At 40.2% G+C, this 10,674-nt stretch overlaps 1 protein-coding gene across 1 annotated transcript in view; it reads left to right on the forward strand.

Moving 5' to 3' along the window:
* The window catches only part of LOC134203638 (serine/threonine-protein kinase 32B-like), a 44,885-nt gene extending 37,254 nt beyond the window's left edge, over positions 1-7,631 (forward strand). The window contains exon 5 of the mRNA XM_062678521.1: positions 7,550-7,631. The gene's annotated coding sequence lies outside the window, so the exon portion shown is untranslated. The remainder of the gene's footprint in view (positions 1-7,549) is intronic.
* Positions 7,632-10,674: the final 3,043 nt, after the last annotated feature.

The raw sequence follows: 10,674 nt of genomic DNA on the forward strand, positions 1-10,674 counted from the left end.
AACTAACTAATTTAAATACCTTTCATTGTTACCGATTCTGTCGGTAACAAATTCCAGCTGCTGCGCGTATTCTTGGGCTAGTCTACAGTCTTGTAGCCGCCCAATATTAAGCCGCGGCGTCCGACTTCGGCGCGTGTTGTACACCGTCGAGAGTTTTGAGCGCAGGCATACTGCAACGAGGTAGTGGTCGGATCCAATATTCGCACTGCGGTAAGTGCGGACGTTCGTGATGTCGGAGAAGAATTTACCGTCGATTAGAACGTGGTCGATTTGGTTTCCCGTTTCTTGGTTAGGTGATCTCCATGTGGCCTTGTGGATATTTTTGCGGGGAAAGAAGGTGCTTCGAACTACCATTCCGCGGGAGGCTGCGAAGTTTATGCATCGTTGGCAGTTGTCATTCGATACGGTGTGCAGACTATCCGGTCCGATGACCGGTCTATACATTTCCTCCCTTCCTACCTGCGCGTTCATGTCACCGATGACGATTTTGACGTCCCGCAGTGGGCATCCATCGTATGTCTGCTCCAGCTGTGCATAGAACGCTTCTTTCTCGTCGTCGGGTCTCCCTTCGTGTGGGCAGTGCACGTTGATGATGCTATAGTTGAAGAAACGGCCTTTAATCCTCAGCTTGCACATCCTTGCGTTGATTGGCTGCCACCCAATCACGCGTTGGCGCATCTTACCCAGCACTATGAAGCCGGTTCCCAGCTCGTTGGTGGTGCCACAGCTTTGGTAGAAGGTAGCCGCTCGATGCCCGCTTTTCCACACTTTCTGTCCTGTCCAGCAAATCTCCTGCAGCGCCACGATGTCGAAGTTGCGGGGATGTAATTCATCGTAGATCACCCTGTCGCAACCTGCGAAACCTAATGACTTGTAAGGCTTGTACGCGACAAAATCTGGACACCTTTAAACACGTATAACTTTTGAAATAGAACATCAACAAGTGAAATATTTCGTAGATTGATGAATGTATGTGTGTACTTTCTGAAAATATATTTCTTATAAGTGTTACAAGTTCGTAGTGAAAAATGGCGTCGAAGAAATTGTAGGTTCGGAAAGAATTGTGTCGCCATTGAAATTCGGGTCTCTCGATCCAGAAACTGACTAAAAACATTTTGTTTTCATGTGAACACTGCTCAAAGCGTTTTAAAATATGTCGATGCTTGTTTGACAATATCTAAAACATCAGAGAGTGGATCAAAAACGGATTTTATGAGCCACCAGAAGGATACGAGCTCGAAACAGATTCTACTGAGGATGTCAAATCATTCGGCACGTATTATTTCTTAGAAAATTCAAATGTCACCAAGTTTCGTGCATACATCGAAGCATCGATAAGGAATGAAGCCATTTGAAGTGAAAAACGTACCGAAATAAACCAACAGCAGTTTATTTTAATTCTTAAAGTTATGTGTCCAGATTTTGTCGCGAACAAGCCTTAGTTCCATGTTCCAAGCTTCCAATCGTGACCCTTTATTCGTCGCCTAGGTCTTTGCTAATTATATCGAGTCGCATTATCTCTTATATTGTTCGTAATTATTGGTTTTCTAGGCGGCTTATTGGGCCTGCGCATACCTCCTGTCTCGCCGGAGGGCCATCGTGTCAGGGCTGTTTAACGCCCACCTAACACCAGGACTTGGGCTCATCGGCCTTACTGGAATTAAATAAAACTTACTCAAATCATAAGTGCATCTTAATAAGACATGTAGTGGAATTCATGAGAAAACATATAAAATAATATCTATTTACTCTTCTAGTGAATTCTACTCAAAACGAATGTATGAAAAATATATGAGTGGGGTTCTCAGAGTGAAATGTATGTTTATTAACAATCGCTAATTGCAGAAGCATTATGAGAACGATTTGCAAAAAATATGTTCGAGTGTGAATTAATTTTCGACTCCTTTTTTGCTGGTCCGCTTCTAGTGGACGGGATATCAACTACAGGGACAACATGAGAAAAAAAATTATCGAAGTTTCACTTAAAATTTAAGTACATGGCCAAACGTAAATTCACTTAAATTTTATTTCATTTTCTAGTGAATTAAGATTAATGAGTGCCATCACTAATGAATCATTTAACTTTTACACCCGAAACTACATTTGCTTCTAAGTGAAAATTATTTTGAGTGTGGGAATGCGCCACCATCTACCAGTTCATCGTCTGTGGCAGCTTCTTCTCCCTTCGTAGTAGATACCTAAGTGCGTTCGGCCACAGAGTTTACGACAGAAGAACAGCACTTCGTTTTCAGCAGATCGGAACTGTTAGAAACTTCCATCTCGGATAAAATCTGTTACTCAAGGTGAACTCGCTCCGATTTGACGACCCAGGAAACACATTTGAGCAGCGAAACTTCGAACTACTCGTATTGTTCCTCGAGTCCTTGGTGCCAATAGTTGAAGGGATGCGGAAGTGACGGATCAACAGCGCGTACTTACCATCAGGCCTCGTTTCTGCCGATCAGCGATGTGCAATCTCAATGTCATTCCAATCCTAACTTCGAGAACAAGAATGCGGATCGAAGTTGGAAGTTACTACTATGGAATTTGGTTCAAAAACACCGGATTTATTTATTGTAAATTTTCCGATTCACGAAGATGATTAACGAGTTTTCTTCCGCGGTAAACACTACTTTTTGACAGATCCACGTGGGCTGCCAGTTAACATATTTCTGGTTGTCAGAGTTGCCAGAAACATGGAAAATTGAAGTTAGGTTGATTATTTTAAAAATTTTGTTTTGACTGCTCTCACTGTGAAAATCACAATTTTACGCTGAGAAAAAACTTTCAGATCAAACATTTTGCAGTCAAATTAAACATTTCAGCACTTAATATTACTAAATTTCTCTCACTTTTAAAAACAAGATTAGAAAATGTTAAAATCACAACTTGTTTTGGTTCTGTGTATGAAAAAATATTATGAATATCTAGATAGTTCTGTTAGAGATAAAAAGATTGTTGATTTAGGAAATGAATAAAACTTGTATTGCGCGAAACAGAGTTGTCCTATACAGTTGGCAAAAAAAGTTGTTCTTTTAGTTTAAACTATTTTTAGCAATTAAATAAAATTCATTCATTCAGAAAACTCAACATTCATCTATTAGTTGAACTCACTGAATAATTTTTTTTTTGTTAAAAATTGTGAAAAATAAAATAGCAGAGTTTTTGCTCACTGTGTAGGGCAACTCTGGTGCTAGATTGATTCTCTCCGTTTCAGTTCCTTGTCCATTCCGACCTTTTGATCTTATTGATCCTTAGTTTCTTTCGACCTTTTGTCCCGTTCGACGATCTGTCCGTTTCGACCTTTTGTCTCGTTTGACGTTTTGTCCTTTCGATCTTTTGTCCCTTTCGACCATTTGTCACTTCGATCTTTTGTCGTTCGACGTTTTGTCTTTCGACCTTTTGTCCTTTCGACCTTTTGTCCCTAACCCTATTTGAATATATTGTTACCGAACGGTAACTATTTTGGCAATTGGTGTGGGGTCGTAGGGCTAAAATTTGTATAGCTAGAGATCAACGGGCAATTTAAAATTGGCTCGTTTGGCTGCGGTGAGTGTTGCTACCAAAAGCGCTGATAACGAGTGATGAAGGAGATAAAAGTGGTAGCTATGCGAGGCATGTAGCGAGAGTGAGAACCAGGATCAAGAATAAGAGATATTGGCGGGAATTTTTTGGAATTTTTGGATGGATCGGGCATTGTTCGTAAGGTCTTTCGATGGTGCGGTTATATTTTCACCAACGGAAAATTGTTTTTTGTTCGGGTTAAATTTCAAACCAAAACGGTTTATTTCTGGAGGATATTATACTCCAAGTGCAACAGTGTTTCGATTATACCGCGAACGGAGGCATACAAGCGAAAATAACGAAAAGCCACGTCGCCATTGTGCTCCGTCTGGCTAAACGATAGCACGGACCTACCACGCCAACGTGGCTTCTGGCCCGACCTTTTGACGTCAGTACCCGCTGGGTATAGGCCATTTCATGCTGCCATCGACATTCGACTGGCCGTCTACGAGACGCTGAATACATCCGCCGTGAACCCCGTCATCCGATAGGCCACCCGCCAACCGCAAAGCTGTCCATCGTCGCCTCTACGCTCCTGCAAACCAAGCATTCCTGGCCATCACCGTCCCTCGGCAGATGAACGAACCAACCAACCAGCATCCAAGCCATTCCTCGCCGACGCCGCCGCCGTCCTGCCACGAGACTGTATTCTGCCGCTGCAAAGCCCGTTTCTTCACCTCCCGCCTCCTGCCAACCAAGCCGTATCAGCCATAGCCGTTCCTCAGCCGGTTAGCACCGAAGCTATTACTCGCAGCCGTCAACGCCGTTTTCCTACAAGCCTTTATTCTGTCGCGGCAAAGCCCATTTTGGACACGACGCTACTGCGACCGCCACCCAGCCACCATTATTGCAAAGCCTGCGGTAATCGAAGCCATTCCTAGCTGTTAGCCGTCCTTCGGCCACCGCTGTTCCCGCTTTCGCTGGAGTTTTCCGGCCGCTAACAACAACTGGCCGTGGCGCGGACGAGCATTGTTCGCTTTGCTCACCGGAACCATCTCTTCGGCGGCATTTCTCGTCACCCGTAGCCACCGAATAAATTATCAAAAGGTAAATCAATATTTTCTTATTAGGACCACCCCACCGAAAACACCCCCATCCAAACAACGCCCTGGGACCCGGGAGAAAAGAGGCCTTGCGCGCCCACCCCGGAAGCTGCCGTTGGCTATAGACCAGCAGCTTGGGGCTTAGGCACGTCCCCTTCTGGGACGGAGCAAGACTCCCGGGGTCAAATATAGTTTCAATATATTTAAGCTTGGAATGACGAAAAAAGCTAGAGTCGTGGTTGTAGATCACATATTCTGAACTCAAGAATGGTTTGAATGATCTACAGTGTTGACCCGATTTTGTCTATCTCCGATTTTATCATGTTTTCGACACGATTTTATCACGTTTTCTACCCGATTTTGTAACCCCCAAAAGAATTCAAAACTTTGGTTGTTCTTTTTATTTTCATAAATAATACCGCAAACAAAAATGATTTTCATGAAATAACTTTAACCGCCTGTGATTTATTATGAATAACTTCTGAGTACCTGGAAGGATTATGTAAGCATTTTTGGCAAGAAATAACGAGTACCGCCAAGCAAGCGAGTACCTACCGTTCACGTATTTAGCCTTTCCAAGGCATACACACTGATACATATTTGATCGGGGTACGGCCAAACTACACTAAGCGGCTTTTTAACTGACTTATAATTTCCGATGTCTTTTGTATTGAAGTTAATTATTTCACTACCTTTCAAAGAAGTTTTATAAATTCGAAAATATTTTCTAATTATGAACATTACGAAATTTTTCGTCCAATCCCTTTGTCACCTTTCATATTCAGAGTGGTTCTACACGCCGGGTCGTTTGTACCCGGATTTTTTCGATGTTAGCAGTTGTCAAAATCTGGGTATGTCAACAAAATGGATCTGAGTCAGACGAACCCGAAATTTGGGGACTTAAACATTTTCGGATACAGCAACATGGCGTCGGCCGGCGTAGAAGTCTCATGCTCGATTAAAATGTTCGGGTTTTGCACTGAATGCAACAAGAAACAGGTAAGAATAGTTAAATTTATCATGGCGAGATATTGTCGGCATAGCCGGAAAATAAAATGCGTTGGGAAAACTGTTTTATTTAACGTTTTTTACACAATATTAATTTTTTGCAGCGAATATAGCTGGGTACCGGTTACCCAGATTTTCTCGCTTGAACGGTAACCCAGATTTGAGTCAAGGTACCCATACCCAGATTAGAGTAACCACGGTTTTGCCGAATCTGGGTCACTTTGACATAATTTTGGGTAGATCCAGCTTTGATCTAAGAGGGCTTCAATAGATTACGTAAACGCGGATAGAAAATATGATTCTGCCAACACTGCAGTCAATCTTCTTCATCAAAGACCAACACATGAAAAGAAAGAAATGGTTTATGTAAACAAAATCTCACAATCCGCTATTTGATGTGTCCACATCACATAACAATAGATTCCAATGATCAATGCAATTTTATTTCATAATCTATAAATGACCTGCATATTTTATTGCAAACTAATCATTAAAATTTGTTTATTCAAAAATGGTATAAAATCGAATTTAGCCGTTTTCAGTATTTGAGCCAACATATTGGCTGCTTGACAGGTCTCCTGCTCGATTGGCTGCTGTTTTTTGACGGTTCGATTGGCGGCACATACCTATCCACCAGAGTCTATTATATACGTTTCTCTTATTCAGGCCTCTAGTCCATAGCATGCGCAAATGGAACCACGAAATCTCGCTTAACTTTTCAAAAGGATCTAAGTAACATTTTTGCCTTTCTCGTATATTTTCATGTATTAATTTGAATATTGCAATCAACAGACCAAATATGAAAGCTTTTGATTGCAGAAATGATCGTCAGTTTTACATTGAATACTGATCTAATTTCTTGATAGGTAGTGGTCCTGTTGTTTTCTAATTTTTGGGGAAGAGACAGCAAATATTCGTACAATAACCTATAGTTTGGAGATGCGCATTTCACAAATACTGTTGTAGATTTGTTTTTGGACACAAACGATTAGGGTAACAAACCTAATAGCGAAGGAACTAAGCAAGTTAAACCGCACTATTTGTTTGGATACATCAAGTCTGTACTTAATTTCACTTACCTTCAATGTGTATACGAAAGATTGAAGTTCAAGCGAAAAGTGCTTCAATCGTACCAGAATCCATCATTGTTACCTAAAATGATACCTCCAGTTATTGGTACAGTGTTTCAATCAAAGTTTCAATAGTTGCGGTATTTCCTATTTTGTGTTCCTATAGTTGCGAATCCCATAGTTTTCGTATGGGACTCGCAACTATTGGTGCAAAGCAGATAGAAGGATATAATATTTTAGTGACACTTTACCGTTTTTAATGCAATTCCTTGTTTGCTTTTGGTTCGTGTAATGACAATTGAGATAATAAACTATAGAGGAATGTTCCTCTATGGTTTATTAACTCTATTGTAATGACAGGTCAAGAAGATGATAGACTATATGGGTTCCTGAGTTTAGAGCGAAGATTATGTAAAAACAACACTACCGCATCTGTAGGAACACACACGACTATCGCAACTTTTACCCTACCTATTAGGCTTTCAGCGATCGTGTACGTACACGCACGTTTCACTCACACTTTTACTCGGTTTGTTTGCAACCACGAGCAACTGTCACGGCAAAATCAAATGGGATTGTTTGCAACCACAACCGTGCGTTCGTGTTGGTGAGAAATGTCGGCGAGACCCTAATTTTCAATTTCGAACACGAAATGCCGTTGTCGTTAGTAGGCCCTGTGTTCATTTTACAGCCGATGTGAACACGTGCTTTCGAATTGGGTAACACGTGAAACTGATTACATATAAGAATTCTTTCGCGAATATTTCTACCACAATATGGATTTGGACGCTGCTCAAAATAAAAGTAATTCGGAACAATCTCAAACTGAAACCCGTTTATGTTAATAACCGTTCTTATTACCAGAAACTACGCGCTTGGAGGAGGAAGTGCGAGAAGCCACCGCCATGCTGGAGGAACAACACGCTTCCTATGAAAAAGATCTAAAGCAGTTCTACGCGGTGAAAGCCAAGGAAATCGCCTTGGAGCTAAAATTCGAAAGCTGGAAGCAGTTGTACCGCAAACAGGAAGCCGAACTAGATCAAAAATTCGCCCGTATGCGCGAAATAAAGCTCAACATTTGGGACGATCGAGAGAAATTCTGCGATGATTCATCCACCTTCGTCCGGCAGTTCTCGCTGCCGAGCACTTTGATTCAGCTGAGGCGTGCGGAGCGGCAAGCGGAAGACGGTTATGATGCCCGTCAATGGTTGGTGAAGCATTTCGATTACGAAGCCCGTTTGGAACAGGAAGCCCACCTGCAGAAAATGGCGCAGGTCGACGAGGAGATTGCCGAGCTTCAGCAGCGGGAAGCGGAACTGGACGACGAGGAACGGGAACTGGCCCCCGGTCTGGAAACTGTTCGGCGGCTGCAGGAAGCGGTGACCAATTCTGTAAGCTGCCTGGAGGAGATTCAGGAAAACATCAAAGTGATTCAGAATCGCAAGAGGAGCTCGATGGTTGGGGCCTTCGAGGCGAGGGAAGTGAGGTCAATTTTGAAAAGGCCTTCCTTTCTGGATAGGAAAATTGAACGCAAACAAGTGCGTTTCGAGTAGATTGAATTAATTAATAAACATGAGTGTGAAAACATTTATTCCTTGACGGCAGCCACGTCCTGCTACCTAATTAGCGTAGCGTTCACAATAAAATAATCTGTAGCTAGATTTCTGTGGAGTCCCACTGGTTTTTCAAAATCAGAACTATTTAGTGATTATTTTACACATTTTCTGAGAATTCTGATATTTAATGGATAATGGATACCATGTAATTAAATGAAATCTGCGGAAACTATTGAGTAACAGATTGAAGTTGTAAATAATTCCGCTCGTGAGTAATGTCAGCCGTTTAAATAATGAAAAACTCAAAATTTAAACTTTTTCAGGAATCTTTTTGTCAACCTGTGCAATATTAACATATTTTTTTCAATTAGCACAAACATTCCGGAAAATGCTTCCTCAGTAATTGGAGACGTTCCGAATTTTCAAAATATTGATATTTGATTCGATGCGATAATCGAACTAAATGTATCGAGATATCATATACTTATTATTTCTACCAATAAAGCTATATATGTGGACAAATAATCAGAAGGAATAAATTTTGGCTGTTACGCCCTTTTCAAATGTTGGTCTAGATTTTAGTTATAGGAAAATCCGGAAAATCTAATAGTGCTGTTGTTTTATTTTCATGCTAATTTTATTTCCTATCATAACATTGTCATAAAAGTTTAACTCTCTATTAAATAGTTAGTCAAGAAAAATCACCAATTCAATTTTCCTTTTACGACGGAATTGTACACTGAAAACAGCTTTGCGGTTAAAATTACCATTCTGATGGTTTAAATTAAATGCACAACGCCACTTGATTTGTGCAGACTACATAGTTCAGTTATTTCAAACGAAAAAAGTTGTAAATTTTACTATGGATGCAAAGAATGGGATGACAGCGAAAATACCATGCCCATGGTCAGCGGAACTATACTGTATAGTGAAATTGACAATTATCGCGTGTTTATATTGACGATTATTGTGTGGTAAATAGAGAACCAAAACAAACAACCAAAGTAAAAAACCAAAATCCAACCAATCCACGATCTGTTTAAATATCTTTATTTTTAAAAATTACATCTAAATTGCAGTTAATAAATTTGACCCGGTACTTCGGCACTTCGGTCCATATTTAGTTGAAAGATTATGTCGAAAATCATTCTTTTTGGAAAGGCAATGCTATTCTGCTGTTGACGAGTTGCGTTCACAATGACACATTCTTCGGACAGGTCCACCGGAGCACTAATTTTTCAAACTCAATATTTTACATTATCTATGAGTTCCCCATATTTTCCAATACCTAAACCATCAAATAAAATATTTGGTAGGATAATATTTTAGCGAAAATTAAGTTTTTGACTAACAATTAGTATAATTGATAATAATAAAGAGTGACGGCTGTTTAGACATATTTTCCCAAATTGACTGTAATTTGGGTTCTGATGCATCAATTTGCACTATGTTCTCACCTATTCAAAGATGAAGAAGTATAGAATCAGTGCCCTATGTAAAATTTGATTTAAAATTGTAAGAAATCTGAATTTTGACAAAGTGAAATTTGTCACAAAAAAAACGTTGTAACGTCACGAAAAATGGACTGTTTTTAATTCTCTGAGAAATACATATGAGCCTTAAATTTAAAATTTTGTATGCTCTTTGTACTCGAAAAAAGCTTTGTTTTGGTGGTATCAGAAATAAAATCGGTGGTAAATAGCCTGAGTTTCACCTAGGTGAAGTTTGCGTTGTAACGTCACGGAAGAAGGTTCCTCATGCCTACGGAGCTTGTAAGGTATCCGGACAAATTGGCTCGATTTGTGTTCAGCTACAGGTTAAACATATCGATATAAATATAGAAGGCAAATTTTCAATCGATGTGACATAGGGTGAAGTAGTATCGTAGTAGTAGATATCGCTTATTTCCGTCAGTATTTGCGAGACATTTGAAAAATCTGTTGAATTATTCTCTGTAAAGGGAATAAAGCGGGTACTGACAAGAATATACAACACAATACTTTTTTTTATGCAGTAAATAAATAAAAAAGATATTTGGCCACAGTACAAACAGCTATATTGACTTTTAATTATATTTAACTTCAGCGAATTAAGAAAATAATTAAACTCTTTTAGTGGGATGTATTCACCTGTCAGAAGACGAGTTAGTACTAAACAATTCCACTACGGTCATCTTCAGTGTCGACTCGAGGCTTACAGTTGAGGTCGAAATACGTATCTGTAAAGATTACAACGTGGTGGAATTACATGAAAGGTTCAGGGAATTGTTTCAAAGCTCGATGAAATGCGTTTTGTCCTGTCAGACCCCGATGGCATCGAAATTTGCTATCGAATGCCTTTGCATTACATGCAGAAGCAATAAAATCGTGAACGACTAGGGGGAATGACGGCTTTGGCAGGTTTTGTTCTATTATTGGCAGGGGTTTTTTTTAT

Source organism: Armigeres subalbatus, unplaced genomic scaffold, assembly GCF_024139115.2.
Source record: "Armigeres subalbatus isolate Guangzhou_Male unplaced genomic scaffold, GZ_Asu_2 Contig2026, whole genome shotgun sequence".
Lineage (NCBI taxonomy): Eukaryota > Metazoa > Arthropoda > Insecta > Diptera > Culicidae > Armigeres > Armigeres subalbatus.